General features: G+C 34.0%; 1 protein-coding gene and 1 long non-coding RNA gene across 10 annotated transcripts in view; both read left to right on the forward strand.

The window, feature by feature from the left end:
• The window catches only part of LOC127867092 (uncharacterized), a 377,266-nt gene that overhangs the window by 101,240 nt on the left and 256,983 nt on the right, over nt 1–19,043 (forward strand). For 2 of the 9 annotated variants that reach the window (XR_008043259.1, XM_052408067.1), the window contains exon 1: nt 16,433–16,552. The exons of 6 other annotated variants lie outside the window; for them this stretch is intronic. The gene's annotated coding sequence lies outside the window, so the exon portion shown is untranslated. Of the gene's footprint in view, nt 1–16,432; nt 16,553–19,043 lie in introns of those variants that run through there. One more of the 9 variants, XM_052408074.1, reaches the window with a different exon arrangement.
• LOC127867125 (uncharacterized) lies at nt 1,779–15,814 on the forward strand. Its single transcript, XR_008043299.1, has 5 exons — nt 1,779–2,040; nt 2,349–2,447; nt 4,950–5,084; nt 11,015–11,099; nt 11,853–15,814. It is a non-coding gene; the product is annotated as an uncharacterized LOC127867125 (long non-coding RNA).

Consider the following 19,043-nt stretch of genomic DNA (forward strand, 5'->3'; position numbering starts at 1 on the left):
AGTAAGGTTATATACATATAGATTAAACTGAACTATGCGGAGATCTCTGGATCAGAGTAAGGTTATACACATATAGGTTAAACTGTACAATGCGGAAATCTCTGGATCAGAGTATGGCCTATATACATATAGATTAAACTGAACTATGCGGAGATCTCTGGATCAGAGTAAGGCCTCTATACATATAGGATAAACTGAATTATACGGAGATCTCTGGATTAAAAGCAACTCACACTAATCAGTCTACCTAACAAAGCAAGAGTCCCGCGCTACAATAATACAGAACGAGTCCCGTGCTACAATACTACAGAAAAAGCCCAAATATACCATACTACATGAAAGCTCCCTGCGCTGTAGTACTAAATTGCGATTCCCGCCACAATGCTTAATAAAGAATCTCGCGCTATAGTACTATATATAAAGAGTCCCGCGCAACATTTCGATGGAAATAATTCGGCGCTGCAATACTATAGAAAACGAACGCTTCATACTTTGACTCTATATTAATAATCCCTTAATACAATTCTAAAGAAAGCATCCCGCGCTACAAGTCTTAAAATAGATCTTTACGCTACAAAACTACATAAATAGCTCCACGCTACAATACTTTAGAAAGAAAGAAGATGGACGTTACACTACTTCAGAGAGAATCCATCGCTACAATACTATAGAAAGAGCCCCGCGCTAAAATACTGTAGAATGATCCCCGCGCTAGGATACTACAGAAAGGGCACTAAGCTACATCACTTTAGAACATACCCCGCGCCACAATACTACACAAAGAGCCCCGCAATTAAATAGTATAGAAAGATCCCCGCGCTGCAATATTATACAAATAGTCCCGCGCTACAATACTATACAAAGAGACCCGCACTAAAATATTATAGAAAGACCTCCGTGCTACAATACTATACAAAAATCATCGAGCTATAATACGATAGAAGAGTCCCACAATACAAAACTATAGCAAAAGCAGTGCGAGCAATATTATTGAAAGCGCCCCGCGCTACAATACTACATAAAGGGTACAAAACTTAATACCGCACACAGAGTCAGGTGTTACAATACAATGAAACAAACCGCGCGCTACAATATTATAGAAATAGCCGCTAACAACAATAATAAAGAAGGAGCCCCGAGTGACAATACATCACAAAGAACCCCGTGCTAAAATATTATAGAAAGAGTAGAGCCCTATAATCCTACAGAATGAGCCTTACGCAACAATACTGCAGAAAGAACCCACCATTACAAAACTGCAGAAAGAACCGCGCGCTATAATATAATCGAAATAGCACCGCGCTACAATTCTATAGAAATAGCCCCATGCTACAATACTATATAAATAACCACGCGCTTCAATATTATAAAAATAATCTCCACTTACTAATTATAGAAAGAGTACCGAATTAAAAATAAAACTCATTTAATATCGGTGACTAGATCCATTAAGAGAAGCCGTTTCTTAAAATGAGTACTGCTTATCGTTGAACGACAACACGCTTAAGTAAAACCAATCTTACAAAACATATGACTTTTGAAATATTGAACCTCTAGATAAATGCTTTCGTTTTATGGTGATACTTTATCACACTTTTCATCGAAGTTATCTCGCAAAACAAATACACTGTAGCCACTACATTCACAAGTAAACATTCCTATCGGGTCGGGATTTATTTTATGTAGCGTTTTGTATAGTATACAATTCATTATGTTTTAACCTTTTCCATACGTTAACGTTTAATAAATTGTTTACAGTCAAACACGATCAAGTTACTATATTTAAACTAAAACCTAATATCAACATAGTTTTATTACCGAAATATTCGAATCAACCATCGGGGCGTGGTTGCTATTGCGACTAGGATTACACAGAGGTTGAAACGTTAAAAAGACCGTGTTTTACTTATATCTTACCTTTCTGTTATCGATAGGGGAAATAACCACTTGGACATGTTCGTCTTATTACGAAGTGTATAGTTTAAGTGAACTAATTGTGATATTATTATTAACTATTTTTCTCAAATTGTGTCATTTATGGTAAGGATTTATTATTTTCGCGTACGAATTCTACGTGAAACGCGAAGGTTATGCAATAGTAAAAATATACCGCTGTTAAACTCATTGTTCATAGTTTGAAATCGAAAGTGACCTTTCATTTTAAAAGGAAAATATAAATGTTTGGTGTAATATAAGTCTATGTTTATTTTGTGTGTGCTCGGCTTACAAGTAATGCGATAGCTTTGTAAACTGTAATTAATTTATGCGATGGTGAGATGAAACACACCCATATTTGTAATGTCTGACATAGGAACGCATTTCTAAAAATAACCGTCTCTCTTTTCAAGGGGATTCCCCTCATGGGGTTGAACTTGTTTATTGAGAAGTATAAATGACGGATGCATCGTTCAAAATGCATGGCGGATTGCAGACTGATTGATGTTCAGGTATGCCCGAAGATGTGTTTGTTTTATAAGCCTGTGTTCCGAACTTAATATGTGTTTATGTGTGCGTGTGTATTTCAAATGTTGGTACGCCTATGATAACGCTAAAACTGTATATTGTATCTAAATGCTACATTGACGAATGCAAAGATTTGGCTGGATATATTGGGCTGTAATCAACCGCGATCGGTAAGGCTTATCCAGATTATATTAAGTATTATGTTCACAATTAACAAAATGACCTTATATATCCGAGGGCTAAAGGCACGTCAGCAATTTATAATTACATTATACTCTCTACAGTTTAGTTCTCTTGTTTACAACAGCGCAAGTTTAAATTAATATTAACATACTTTAAAGTATACGTTATACTCCAAAGTGAGAGTTTTGCAAATTGGACAAAAATACACTGTTCCATTTTTAAATGTTTTTTCCTGCAATGGAAGTTACGTATTTTACTTATCAAAAGCCATGGCACTTACTGTCCAATTCGGTATGAATTCCGTAGAACGTTTGGGTTGCGGAATGAAAATTTATGGCAACGAAGTTCAAGGATTGAAGAATAGAAATTCCACATAAAACAATTTATTACTTTCATATAAATAACACTGCTTAACTTAAATATTATTATGGAAAAATTCGGTCTAATTTTTACGGTCTTGTCGTTTAATTAAATTAATTATAAACAATCCATTAATTCAATAATCAGTATTTCCGATGTCCGATTGTATTATGCTTTGAATTCCAATTATCAATACAATTTCTTCAAGTACAAATATCACTGTATGGGCTTTCTACGTAGTTCGGTCGAGTTGAATATGTTGATTTACTCGACACTATCAAGTCTACATGGGTATTTTAACCAAACAATGATAAACACGGGTCCCGTATGGGATGTCCCGTGTCTATACGTAAACAACGCCGATTTCTACCGCTATTAGAAGTTAAGCGTCTCCAGACATACTGGTTCATTTACACGATTAATTTGGAATATATATATATAATCAAACAATTATACATCTGATCAAAACGCATTTCCCGATTGTCAAGTTTATGTTTTACTACATGCGAGCTAGAGGTATTAAATGGATACTTACATATATATTAACTGCTTAAATGCGTAATTGTCGTGCATATAGGTATTTGAACATTAACCCGCACAAGTAATAAACCATATTTGTGGTAATGACGATCTAATCAATTTCGTTGTGTAGCGGCAATGTCCTGATAGACTAACAATTTATGTGGGTCTTTAAAAATTATCTCGCGTGTCGCATGGCAGGCTAATCCGTTAATGATGATACGTTTGAATCGGATGTAATAACATATACTTAACATTGCGTAATCACCGTTATATGACTCCTGGTATACACATAATTGAAAAAGGTGTCTCACACATTGATCATCAATGTTCGCTGTGGTTAGTTAATCAGCCAAAGACCGGTAACGTCGATAAATATGTTTATTTTTCATTGATTGTGTGTGCCACGTGTTTTTGATATGGAATAAGTGACCTAACATCTCATCTCTGCTCGCGGTCGCGTTTATTTATGCTAGTGTCATTTAATCTGCCGATATTGCTTGAAAATGTACGTAATCATTGGTAAAATTACTTGTGTTGTTTGCTTCCATTAAGTGTCGTGAGCAGCAATCGAAAATATCCAAGCGATATTTCACTGTGAAGTTGTATGCTTTCGATTTAAATTGCCCAGTATTAAGTCGGCTTTTTTATATTTCGTTTATGCGGTTAAACATTGATTTTAGGTGTTTATGATATGTGATTTATGTGAATTTCAACCCAAACTGGCGCAGATAAACGTGCTGGTATCTGAAAGTGTTGTTGTACAGGGGCCCATGCGCGGCTACCATACACAACGAGTCAGTTTGCATTGATAAATATCGCTGAATAAACACTGAACTAGCGTCCAATAATTCAAGTTAACAGCTTACATGTTGAAATCCAAGTTTTGTGAGGCGTCTGTATGTGCCCTGTGTTAACTTTAACTTGAATCTCATGCGCACTGAGTCCTAAAAAGGTGTATTCCTGTTACGGTGATTACGAGATTAACATATGTTTCCACGGTAAATGATCATCGTAAAATAACATGGCACCGGCGAAAATAATGCGTTAATTTAACAACTAACAAAATAAATTCAAAAGCAGCATAAATATATAACCGAGTTGATATCATTTTATATTCTCAGTACATGTTGAACGTTTACTTATATTAATTCGGCATTTCACCGATAGCAAACTGACAGTATAACATGTATTCACGCATTTGATTGTTCAGATACCGTCCCTTTCGTTAAGCAAACTGCATGTTTGTAGACATTTACATCGTTTCTCGTGTTGTTTCAAAATGAAGTGTCAAACTAATTCTATAAATAATTATTTATAATCCTTAACATTTATACTAAAAAGTATAAAATATAAAATGTTGCAGATGCTTTTTAAAATGTTTATTTTTTTATTGCGGAAAGAATTCTCTTATTATTTTGCAGGACGACATCTGAAAACTCTTGATACAGCTAGCTGCTTGGCGGTCCACATGTCATATCAGTACAAGTCACGTACGATACTCCAGTTTGCAAACATTCCGCGCCGGAGAACAACCTTACTGATTGGTCTCGGACACGGTATAATATTGAATGGCATTGTAATAAGTAATCATAATGATATTATCGTTCAATATGTTATGAATTGAAATGTATTCTGATATTTTAGACATAAACATAACGAGATAGCAGGACAATGCATTACATACAACTCCATGTACTAATGTTATCTTTTGTTCATTGCAGTTCAAGTGCACATTATAAATAAATGTTCGCACTTCATCGATTGTATTATTTTACTAGTAGTTTATTTCGTGGCTTCGAACACACACTTTAAGATCGCCGTGGCGTAGTGGATATGGTGTCTGTCTAGCGATCGGGAGGTCACGGGTTCGATCCTCACTGTGGGAGCGTTCTTTAGATCTCCCCCACAGACACCAAGGAAACGGACTCGATAGCGTTTCATATAAGCTTATAGCGGGATCATATGGTGCTTGTATTCAGTGGAATTGTTCACTTTTTGATAAAAGCAACAAACTTGGCACATTTGTAGATAAAAGTATTTTATTCAATTTTAGCTATAGACCCATCTCCAATTTTCAAGATGGCCGCCATTTTCAAGATGGCCCCCAAGATGGCCGCCAAAATTTAGGAAATTACTTGTTACTGCCATATTTGATTAAAATATTCTGTTTTTGGCATTGAAATTAGCTGTTTTATGTTATAAATTAAGTAAAATATGTTTCTACAAGAAAAGAAAAAAGAATTAAATATTGCATATAAGTCAAAATGGCTTCCAAAATGGCCGCCTAAAGTACAAAAAGTAGGATCTCCTACTCAAATCTATGCAACGATAGATAACACATTTCAATCGAGCAATAATATCGCAATCTGAAATATTAATTATTATCGGTTGAGCGGAGTAGAGAGAAATAGTTAATCAAGGACAACAAAAAAGGAGCAGCCCTGTAAAAAACTAGCTCCGTTAAAAAGAGCGACATTTTTGTGGACATTTCGTGGGGCCTACGGTATCGCTGATGCTATAGTTTTTAAGTCGCCCGTAAAACATTTGCACTTGAAGATATACTTTAAGTTAAATGGCTTTACGCTTAAATTATCAAATCTTATTATTTTACAATAAACGGTAAAATATGTGTTGTCTTTCACTTTAAGAAACACACTATTTGTTTCGAACCCTTACGCCTTATGCGGCAAGCTTCAGAAGTGCGTGCGCATTCGCTAAGTCTAGTAAGGAAGTGTCGTTTCCGACCGATTATAATACCACGAAAGATTGCGTGACGTGACAGCGTTCTAGATTATAGGCGGGAAATATTCGAATGCATATTCAAAATTTGTATCTCTTTATTTTTTATAATTTCTTATTTATCAGCCGACATGTTTGACATAGTATAACTCAAACACATAAGCTCATAACACAATCATTACATTAAAGTCAGGTATATAATGATATATTCCGGTTGACATTGGTCAAAATAGGCATGTGTGCTCGTAGAGGACGAAAACTGGCAAATCCATCCATATGAAAGTGGGATCATACAATTAATCTAATAGTCGCTACATCGCAGAACATCGGACACGTTCGGATATCATTGCGTCAGCTTTTTTCTTATTTAATTTGCGGACAATCGAGCGTAGCTTGAAGCAGATAACCTTCGAGGAATGGACCAGCGTTAAAATATCTCATTATATTGAACTACCGCTTACGAGTAAAAATAACAATAAAGTTAAATAAAACTTAAAATAGTAAGTATAGTAAAGCGGATATTTTGTGTGTGACTATTTTGGACATTTAATGGTAATTTTTAACCATATTCCTCTGTAAGCAATACACTAAGTCTAAATCAATTTTCAGTTTCTGAACCAATTCTATAGTATATATATATATATATATATATATATATATATATATATATATATATATATATATATATACATATATATATATATATATATATATATATATATATATATATATATATATATTCATTACTCTCGCTACTTATAGCCACATGTTTATGCATAATTATGTTATGAGTGTTCTCGTGTTTTGTGCATTTTATTTTCACATTAATGCTTTCTGTGTCAAATAATGATCGTGAGCGAAATCGTTTTTAAAGGGGCCTTTTCACAGATTTTGGCATGTTTTGATGTTTGTCATTTACTGTTTTCTATTGATAAATGTAAACATTTGCTATAAAAAGCTTCAGTGAAAAATCAAGAATAAAATTACAAAAAGTAACCCTCAACAGGGCTCGAACCCCTGGAGTCCTAGAGTAGAAAGTCTACCACTTGACCCCTCGACCATCCTTCCGCATACAATTCGAGATGTATTTTATACTATATATAAGCAATCATCGAAGTTTCACAAAATATAACGACAACAATAGAACTCTCCAACTTATTCAATCGTTTCGCGTTGCAACGCTTTATAATTTTCAGGTTTTTAAATAATGGCTATATTAGAGCATGGTTAATGTTCAGTATTACTGTTTGCTCACAAATATCATAACTAAATTGAAAATGTGAGAATCCGAAAGAACTTTTTTAAATTTTGTCAATTAACCAAAACTCGAAAAGGCCCCTTAAAAGGCGTAAAGAAACAAGACAGCGAAACGTTGTCTTTTCATAACTTATTCGACGTCTTTTTTTGTCGTCAATTTAAAGTTTGCCTCTGCGCACATATGTACACATAAATTATATATTGGGCAACTAGAAACGACAATTATTCTGTTCGAAATCGCCTTTCAATGAAATTCATTCCTTTCCGATTACTTACACGTTACTTAATTTTCTTCGGATAGTGTCTACTCATTTATATACTATAGAATGTAGTGACTTGTTAGTTGAGTATGACAAAACGTGAAAAATAATATATTACAGTACACATAAAATTATTTGACCTATTATATTTAATTTTTGCCAGAAATGTTTTCTTTTCGCAATATCAGTGTTATCCACTTTTAAAAACGACTTTGTTTTATTTTGTTCATAAGTTTGCTTCATTATATGTTACATGTAAACACCATTTCATCCCTCCGTGAGATTTAATGTATATTACCATTCCTTTAAAGTGCTCCGCAGTATGTAACAAAAACAAACGACACAAAATTTATGTGTAAAGATTTTTTCAACTTCGTACATTGTTAATTGGTGCTATTTAATGAAATCATTATCATCCGAAATGAAATAAATTTACGTGAAATGAAAAAACTCCCACTCAAGTTTATTCCTGCTAAAATGTTATTTTTTAATGATGGACTGAATACACTTCTTAACACTATCGTGTTGTTTCACTATATTTTTTAACCCATTTATGCCTAGCGTCTAGAAAAAAGGCATTGGCAAACAGCGTCGACCAAGATGAGACGCCACATGATGCGGCGTCTTATCAGGGTCTGCGCTGTTTGCTTAAAGGAATTTCTGTAAAAATATTCTAAATATAGAACGAATATGCTAGACTTGCCTTATTTTGGAAATAAATTGATCCATTTTAGAAGGATGGGAGAGTCCACTAGGCATAAATGGGTTAATTGAATGCTATTGTTGGGTTTTTAAAGAGCACGATATCAAATTATTCCAGTAATCAGCAGTTTTGTGTTTGATTTCGTGTATTGTTCATGAAATCTCACTTTATGTCATCATTCAAAAAATGTTCATGTTTCAATTAAATCAGGAGACCCTTTTGTGTGTTTTTAATACAATAGTTAGACTACTATTTTGAAAATTATTTCAGTTGAGTAAAAATTCGAGGAACTAAAACCTGAAAAATGGTCTAAACAGCTAAAATAGTTAAAATGTAGTGGCTTTTAACCTACATAAACTGTAACAAATAGTGGCTTTGACCTATAATAACACTGCGGTCATTTTATTGTTTGTTTAGAGTGATCTTATATGCATTGTTTGTTTAGAGTTATCTTACATGCAATTGTATATATGCGAACAATATTTGATTATTATTATGATCAAATGTCTTATAAATCTAATTAAATCAAATTATTCCAGAAATCAGCAGTTTTGTTTGTGATTTTATTCATTTCCACCCAAAATCACTAATAGATGTTGATACAAAAGTCGTTGTTAGAATGAAACAAGGAAGCCATATGCGTGTTTTTAAAACACTGAATAGACAAATATGTTGGAAATTGTTAACTTGGTAAAAGAATTCGCAGAATTAAAATTTGAAAAATGAGCAAATTTACAAAAATAAAATGCGAAATTTTGTGGTTTGTAACTTTAAAAAAATACATGGAACATTATTTTTTTATGAATTATCAGTAAGGTTTCTGATACCTATTTAATACCCCAAAACTAAAACACCGTGTAGATTGCCATGACTGAAAATGTTTATTTATTTTATTATTCCATAAATCAGAGGGAAAACATTCGATTTTGAGTGATTTTACCAAAAATATCATAGATGTGCACGGCTGTGACACTTAAGAAATGGGTTTTCTGGAAAGTTATACAATTCTCTTTTCAAATATACACAAACATTCTTGGCCTCATAACTTGCAATAAACACCAGTGGGCTCTCGGACCATGATAATCTGCTTTATGGATTTATTTGTTATTAAAGTAAATCAATATTTGCCAAAAAAGCATAATTTGCCCCCCCCCCCAATAAAAATATATTACCTTTTGACCTTACAAAAAGTACAAAATTAACAAAATACTTCTAATAAATGTTTTTCTTGCAAAGATTTTTGATTATCAGCATCATTAGTAATAAAGTATTGTAATATTTAATTTGATTAGTAAACGATCGCAACAAAAAATCTGCACCTCGATATTTTCTCCTTTTTTGTTTAGGTTGGCGGTCATTTTGAAAAATATTTATTGGGTCCATAGCCTATTTTGTCTTAAAAACTTTAAACTACCAATAAGCAAAGTTGTGTTGCTTTTATCAAAAGAGTGAACAATTTCACTGAATACAAGCACCATATGTGGTGGAGGATGTGACCGCGGTTAGATTTTAAGGCAGCTTTAAGGTCTGGAAGTGTGAACTCGTTCAATGCAGTTATTTCTTTATTTAAGGACTGACACAATATGTTGAGAATATTATACAAATTAAGGTATATGTAAATACAAAAAAAGAAAAACACTTGCTTACATAACATACGTTCAATGAGTATTAAAATTATAGATTTGATTAGGAAAATCCTATTGTTTGTACTTTAGGCGGCCATTTTGGAAGCTATTTTGACTTATATGCAATATTTAATTCATTTGTTTCATGTAGAAACATATTTTAATTAATTAATAACATAAAACAGCTAATTTCAATGCTAAAAACAGAATATTTCAATCAAATATGGCAGTAACATGTAATTTCCTAAATTTTGGCGGCCATCTTGAAAAAGGCGGCCATGTTGAAAATTGGAGATGGGTCCATAGGTTAAATTGAATAAAATACTTAAATCTACAAATTTGCCAAGTTTATTGCTTTTATCAAAAAGTGAACAATCATTTCACCATATGACCCCACTATTAGGATTGTTATGCGATCGAGCGTAAATTATTAGGTTAAAAAAACGCTTTTGTAAGTTACGATATCAGCAAGTTAATATTCGATAAAAATTTACTACCATTTATTGAAACGGTTGGGATATATAAGAGGCCGTGGTACTTTCATAAAGTATTCATTATCCTCGCCGAAATATATTCAATGGTGTAATTTTGTTGAATTCAGTAGAGTCATTCAACATGCATATGACCTGACTAGGTCTATACAACAATTATTATGTATAAGATAAGGCATGATTCATAAAAGACGTATATTTTACACGAGCAGACGCCATCTTATTCGCACTTTATATTTAAAGTTGTATTATTAACGTTTTTACGCATTACTTAACTTATTTATATACTGAAACATGTCAGCTATGACCAGATAAGTACAAGTATACGTATTTGTGATCTTGCTATTATTAACTCCTTCTTATTTCGTGACAATTAAACAAAATAAAAGCTTATCGAAGGTCTTACTGCAGCACTGTATCGATGGCTAAAAGTGACTCGAGACTTGCTGAACCAAAAGGATTCCATAGACAGGGCAGTGTCAGCCAACAAGACCTGGTAAGATGACAAGTCGAGTATAGTTTGTTTCAAATACAAAATGACAATTAGCGCATAGTTTCAGGTTCAGATGTATGTGTCCCCGAAATGATATTGGTAAATGACATTTCATGAATATAGATGGTTAATGTTTGCATTACTTAAGGCAGGTATAAGATAACAGCTTTAAACAAAAGAACAACGTTAAATGTATACTGCATAATACGAATTGGTCCCACATTAAACACTTAACTTCTTTAAAAAATGTGAAACATGAACAATGAATACAACAGTTCTCACAAATCTTCGAAAATTACATTATAATTGACTGCACGTGGCAAAGTACGATACACGGTGTTTCAAAGTTTTCACTCAAATAATAAAATAACTGTTTGAATATCAAGATAGTGTATTTGCAAAAAAAAAACTTTATATAATTTCGTTAAATTATGCATCTTCAATCAAATCAATTTAAGTGTAATATTTATATTTATAGAACATATTGTTCTGTTGTTACAATTTCATATAATATAGATTTATACAGTATATGTTGATGAATTAATTTCATGAATATAGCAACGCTCCGTTTATTATCGTATATATTCGCAGTGTCTATATTTTAATCCTCTTAATTCAATTGATTAAGATATTCAAGGTGGCACTACTTGTACCGACTATTGAAATATTAACTGAAAATATACTGATTTATTTGACGAATAACGATATAATGTTATTTATGGCATGTAGCATGTTTCTTATTTAACGTTGTTTTAGATACAGTGGGGAAATGCCTCCGTTGAGACATGCACTCTGATAAGCTTGCTCGGATACGGACCGGAGATCATACAGGCAAGGAGAGACGCATACATTGAGTGGGGCAGGCTTACGACTACACGGTCATGTGGTGCGGCAACGTTGATTGTTACGGGTAGCAAGGCTAAGGGGCTGAGCAACTATCTGGAAAGTGATTTTGATGCAATGCTTGTACTTAAAAGAGTGATCTGTTTAGATGATGATGTCAATGCAAGTACCTTTCCTGGGGAGATAACTGTGTTGAGATCACTCAGCCGCATGAGCTACCATGGACACTGTGGACTGCTATTGGAGAGACGTGGTAAAACAATTATCAGGCAAGTAAATCATGCGTTTTGTGATGACGGATATGGTCGCGAACTTTTGAGCAGTGACTTGTTTGTTACTAACTGGTCGAACGATACCTTGACGGAGGGCATGGTGCGTCATGAGCGTGCGGGACCGTCAAGGCCTAGTACATTGCAGGGAAACTTGCACAATGACTTAGTTCATGCATTACGTTACTACTGTCCCAACATCCTGTCAAAATGGGCCGCAAGACCTCGACACTGACCACCACCGGAAGACGTTCAGCAGTTGGTATCACTTTGGGCAGTTCTTTGATTTAAAGGAAGTGAATATCAACATGTTGAATGGAGAGTGTGCTTTAATGCCGGTGAGATCGAACTAGTTAACAATCCTTATGGCACTCAAATTAAATTGTATGTTTTGAAAATGATAAAGAACGATGTTCTACATCCACGCAAGAAAGAAGTTTCATCGTACACATTGAAAAACATCGTTTTATGGATGGCAGAAAATAATCCTCAAGCCTCCTATCATAATAAAGTATTTTGCACTGGTTGCTTGAATTATTGTATGCGCTAAGAGTTGCATTGATCACCATAGAGCTACCATACTATATGATTCCAGAAAGAAATTTGATGGCAACCTCTGGACTGGATAAGAAACAGCAACGTACATGGATATCAACAATACAGAAATGATTAATGAAGGACCGAGAATGATACTAAGACTTCAAAAGATACGACAAGCTCGTATTGCTCATCCTGAACCATTACTGTGGAACAGCAGGAGGAGAATTGAGCTGGAGTTGCTGCAGCTCATGCACATTTATGGAAGGTAGTCGATTTAACAACGCACGGGATGTTTTAAATATGATGTTGTTGTATTACGGATAACACTCGCTTATACTGCGATAACGTTCATCGTTCAAATTGTCAAAGCGAATTGTTGAGCAGATTGTGATATTTTAATGACTTTACTATTCAGGCAATACATGAACTCGTAAATGTGATTGCGAGGCGGGTTCGCTGAGGGTGATTATATAAGGGGGTGAGTTTACAACCTGAATGATGTTGTGGTATTTTTTGTATATAATCGTAGAAAAAATAAATACTAGTATATTGCTAAGGGAAACCATATCGCGGTATGCATTTGTTTCAAACTGAAAGTAATTACTAGCTTTGTGTCTACATATGTAATCGTGTGAGTTATGTTTATATCTTGTGATTTGATATATTGTAAGATGAAGTATCTATAATTTCAAACGAATTATTATTGGTGTTGTGTATGTATATGTATAAATTGAACATCAGTCGAGTGATAATATTGTATTATTATGATCGCAGCAAATTTGTCAATAGCATTCTTGTGTTCTGCCTGAGAATAAAACTGATATTGTATTCTGCATTTTTGTCGGAAGCGTATTGAACACATTCTTGTTGCAATTATGAATACAAATATTTGCATTTTTGTAGTATGCTGCCTCGTTAATTATTTATGTCACTATTACATGTATATAACATTTCACAGATATAAACAACTTTTTTTTTGCTATCGCCTTTGATTAAATTGTGAAACGTATATTGTATATGTGTTAATATATTTATTAATATCGTGTCTATATTGTGTTTATTCACATAATGAATAATTGTATCAACTTATTGATGGCGTTTGTGCCACTTTCGGTAATTATATACTGATATAATTTTGTCCCTGTATATGTATTCCATACATTTAAAAATGCAGTTATGTTGATATTTCATCGATGTGTTAAATGATATTTTGAATGACTTATGTCGCCCAGATGTTATTTGTTCATAATGCTTATAATGATTACATACGTTTTTGTTGTTGCATTGTATGTACAAGTTGTGTTACTGCATTGATGATGTTAATATTGGTTGATGAAGTTTTGCTATTGATGAAAGCGGTTGTGTTTGCTGATGTGTTTTATGTAGCGGTTGTGGAAATAGCGCTATTGGTTATGTCTATGCCGACACTGCTGATGCTATTGCTTATAGTAATACAATTTTCGAGTTAAAATTGCGTCGTCATTTCCTTGTGTGAAATCATTTCGCTTTGTGCATTGATATTTTTAGCGAACTTGTTTGTTTTTTTCCGATGCAAAGGTAGTATTTCGCCTGTTTATTAAAACTCAAACTTAACCAGTTTATTATAACAACAAGTGTGCAATAAGCATACAACGCTTTTGCTAAACTGTGCATTTGAATTATTCGGAACCATCAGGTTTGTTTGTACTTGTGCTATAATGACGTTCTGGCGTAAAGTGTCATTCTGGCTTGACCTAACTTTATTTATAAAATCTGAAATATATGTTTTGCGTATTTTTTCTTTTGTTTTAAAATCAGATTTCGTGCTTTTTCCGCTAACTTTTTGCCTATTTGCAAGTAATCACGCCTCGCTTAAAATGGTCGTTGTTGCGAGTCATGCATTTTTATAATCGCACGTCTTAGCATTATGTTAATTTATTACCTTTTTTTTGTTTATACTTTAGTGATACGCCGGATTTTGGTGGGTGCATTTTCTGTTTGTATGTTTATTCATTAATATAAATGCGTTGTTTTTTTGCAAATTTGCGTAAAATTCATTACTAGGTTGACTATCAAAATTATACTGCATTCGATATATATTACATTTATTTAAACCAAAATTATAGCCAACGGTTAGCTTGATGTTCAGTTGTATACAAACTGCAAAATTGTTGATTTACTTGAATGTTTATCTATTATCTTTATCAGGGTGCAGTATCAATGGGTTCACAGGGGTTTTTACGAGGGCTAAACATAATAAAAAGACACCGTTAAGAAGTGTATTTTTGCAAATCTCCTAAAGTATTATAATATGTTTGCAAAAATCTTAAGTGCATATAATACAGTTGTTCGTGCAGATTTTTGTCGATATCTTTAGACATAAGAATACGTTACTGAATACGTCTGAAATCGGTGCCAACATTTAACGTTGCGTGCAGCATATAACCGTGTATATGAATGTTGAACACATCGACTTTTTGGCCATCACCACATGCTTATTGAATAAAGTACTTCTGATGATTTTCATATTGTCATAAGCCGCATAAAAACTGTCGTTTATGCAATAGTTAATATTCTTCAGAAAAATTGCTGTAAACAGTTATTTGAATAAAGCACCACTTGCCGGTGTGTTAACATCCATTAACATCCATTTGTGAACCCCATAAAGTCGCGTGATCCTGCATCCAGAGTATTGTTTGCTTGTTAAGCCGAGTATTCTTTAATAGAGAACCACTGACCAATCCCATTCACCAATTATGTATACCTATACATATTTATATTTTTGTTATCCCTTTAATTATCTTTTAAACCTGTATCCGGTTAATTTGTCCCGATTGTCACATAAACAGTATCTTTTTCTTTTACATTAAAACATGTATAAGTTAAGGTTCATAACAAAACAATTCATAACCTAAATTAAAAAAAAAAAAAAACAACATCACATGGATGCAGCTGGTTCCAGTCAAATCTCTGCGCGGGGGTTGGGTGTTGTAGTTGTCAGTATGATAAACTCATACCTAACAATTTTATTTGGCTTCGCTGTTTTGTATATATTTAATATGTATTGATGTCCCTTTGAATGTCCTGTCCTGCAATAAATTATATTCCATTATATTGACCTATATGGTTCATTTGGACAGTTTGTGGATATCGTAAAAGCATAGAAAGCAAAACACTACAATCAATCTCATTTATAATGCTATACTTATTCGTTTATATCATATTTATCCTAGTGTTTTCAATTATTCATCAACGAACGCCATCAAAGTTTGTGACATGTTTAAATAGGTAATGTGTTAATGTTCTTACTTTTTAGTTGACTTGATAACCTATATGCCGAAATAACATCAAATAAGCAATGTCTTTCTACTAAGCCAAGTCATACAATTGCGGAAAAATAATATATTACATTTCATTTGAGATCATACAGCAGTTCACCAAAGCAAGTTGAGTGTGCTAAATGTGTATTAATAGAAAATTCATGTAGCGTGAACAAACGATGAGGAATTGTGAATTATAATTAGTAAATTGGCATTTACGATTGGTATACGTGATTTAAATCACGCATAAGTATTCATTACGGGTATACTTTATTTATACGATATAAACCGAAAATATCTCATTATGTCAAAGTCAAACAAACCATAAATCGTGCTAACTCGGCCTATCCCGGCAAGCTGCGTTAAGATACTAATCTAAGTCGGACGGGGTGATAAAAGTGAACGAGCAGGTGACGAAGGCACAAGGTCCAACAGTACGCCCCTCTTGAAAGTGCGCATAAGTACTCTGGCTATTGACGTGTTTGTGTCGGCTGAATAATAACAGGTAATTACTATTTCACTTCTTGCCTGCTGTTGAATAGATTGTTGTTTGATGTATAATAAGATAATATTATTGTTATTGTGTCATCAAAAAAACTTCATTACCGGAGTTAGGGTTAAAATTAATATTTGATGCGCAATTTAAAGGCAGATACAGCGCAAATGCTAATTAATGTTTAATGTAACGTTTATGAGTCTGAAAATGCCTAACAACGAGTTCTTAGGACCTATTCAATGTTTGGACAACGGAAATAGCCTTAACCAAACGATTAAATGGTGTTCTTTTAACACATCGATTTCTGACGGATGCGTTCTTTCTGGAAAATAGAAAGCGTCAAGCATTGCGTGACATATGAAGATTAATTCAACGTGTTGAAATTATTATAAAGAAATGCTCGTCCAAGTTATTATTAGTTAATTCGTAAAACATCATGCAGAATATGTATACAAAAGCGATAAGCAACCATTCCGGAAAGTCAATGGAATTGGCGAAATGACTTGCAATTTAACAATAAAGTAAGTATTATCAAACAAAACATACCAAATAAACGTTTTCGTAAACCCCCGTACTAGTTTGTTTGAGAGCCTGCCATCACCGTCAATTATTTTAACCGTTCACTGATAGTACATCTGACAATACCAATACTCCACCGTGTATGTTTTATGGCGAATCTCATATGGTTACGGACGCAAATATATGCAACGATTACTTGTGTACAACATATTAAGCTGTTATTTTTAAACACCGATAACCTCACTTTGCGTTAAAGATCAAAACTAGTTTAAGTGAAACTTATATCGCCGAAAAAGACGATGCTGATTTTGTTTACAGTGTATTTGTAAAAAAACGTCAATTGCCTCAAATGTATATTTCACAAAATGCTACGCATTTGCAACACTTTTTAACACCTACCATTCAGTGAATATTGCGATGCCAAACTTTACAAAATTATAGACCTCTGTATTTCATTAGTTGAGCAGGTAATGTTTTTGAGCCTGCTTATACAATACATATTTGTATAAGAAGTTAGATACGGACATCATGCTTAAAAGGCTTACAATCTAAGGAATAATGAAGGTGAAATTTTATAATTGCCACGTGCAATTCAAAATCGATTGTATATAATAATGTCATCATCTCCTACCCAGTTGTGCACGTTTCGTCATAAACAAATCCGGTGCACAGACTAACCTTAGGGGTACAAATTAAAAATTAGTTTTGAACGCTTCGTCATCAGCGTATATGGTGTTCACGATAATCTTTTGTTAACGCATAGTAATCTACTAGCCTATTGTGCATACTTACCTGTTGTGAATGCTTTATCATGTACTAACCTGTTGTACACGCTTACCTGTTGTTCTCGCTTCATTATCTACTAACGCGTTGTGTATGCTGTATCATTAAATAAACTGTTGAGCACATGTTTTCTAACATTAAGTGCAGGATTCATCACCTTCTAACCTTTGTGCTCGCCTCATCATCTACTTACATGTTGTGAACGCTCCATCATCTACTAAAATGCCGTGAACGCTTCATCATCTACTAACCTGTTGGGAACGCATCATCATCTACTAACCTGTTGGGAACGCTTCATCATCTACTAACCTGTTGTGAACGCTTCATCATCTACTAGCCTGTTGGGAACGCTTCATCATCTACTAATCCAGTGTGTTCGCTTCATCAGCTACTAACCTGTTGGGAACGCATCATCATCTACCAGCCTGTTGGGAACGCTTCATCATCTACTAACCTGTTGTGAACGCTTCATCATCTACTAGCCTGTTGGGAACGCTTCATCATCTTCTAAAATGCCGTGAACGCTTCATCAGCTACTAACCTGTTGGGAACGCTTCATCATCTACTAACCTGTTGTGAACGCTTCATCATCTACTAGCCTGTTGGGAACGCTTCATCATCTACTAATCCAGTGTGTTCGCTTCATCATCTACTAATCCAGTGTGTTCGCTTCATAATCTACTAGCCTGATGTGAACGCTTCATCATCTACTAATCCAGTGTGTTCGCTTCATCATCTAATAGCCTGTTGTTAACGCTTCATCATCAAACAACCGATTGTGGACGCTTCGTACATGTAATCTACATATCCGTTTAGTATGCTTCATCACACACGAACCTGTTGTGAACCACTCGTCATTTCCGTACATGTTGTACACGCCTCGTCATCTAATACCCTATTGTGTACGATTCATCATCTACTAATCTATTGTGAAAGCGTCATCATCTACATACATGTTTTGTCCACTTTTCATCGTCTACTAATCTGCTGTGCACTCTTCACTGTCTACTTACTGGTTATGCACGCTTCATCATATACTTTCCTGTTGTGCACGCTTCATAATTTACTAACATGTTTTGAACGTCTTATCATCTACTTACATGTTGTGAACGCTTCTTAAAGGGGCCTTTTCACAGTTTTTGGCATGTTTTGGAATAAGTCATTGGGAAAATAGCCATTAAATGCTTTATATTGATAA

The sequence above is a fragment of the Dreissena polymorpha genome, chromosome 2 (assembly GCF_020536995.1).
Source record: "Dreissena polymorpha isolate Duluth1 chromosome 2, UMN_Dpol_1.0, whole genome shotgun sequence".
Taxonomy (NCBI): Eukaryota; Metazoa; Mollusca; class Bivalvia; order Myida; family Dreissenidae; genus Dreissena; species Dreissena polymorpha.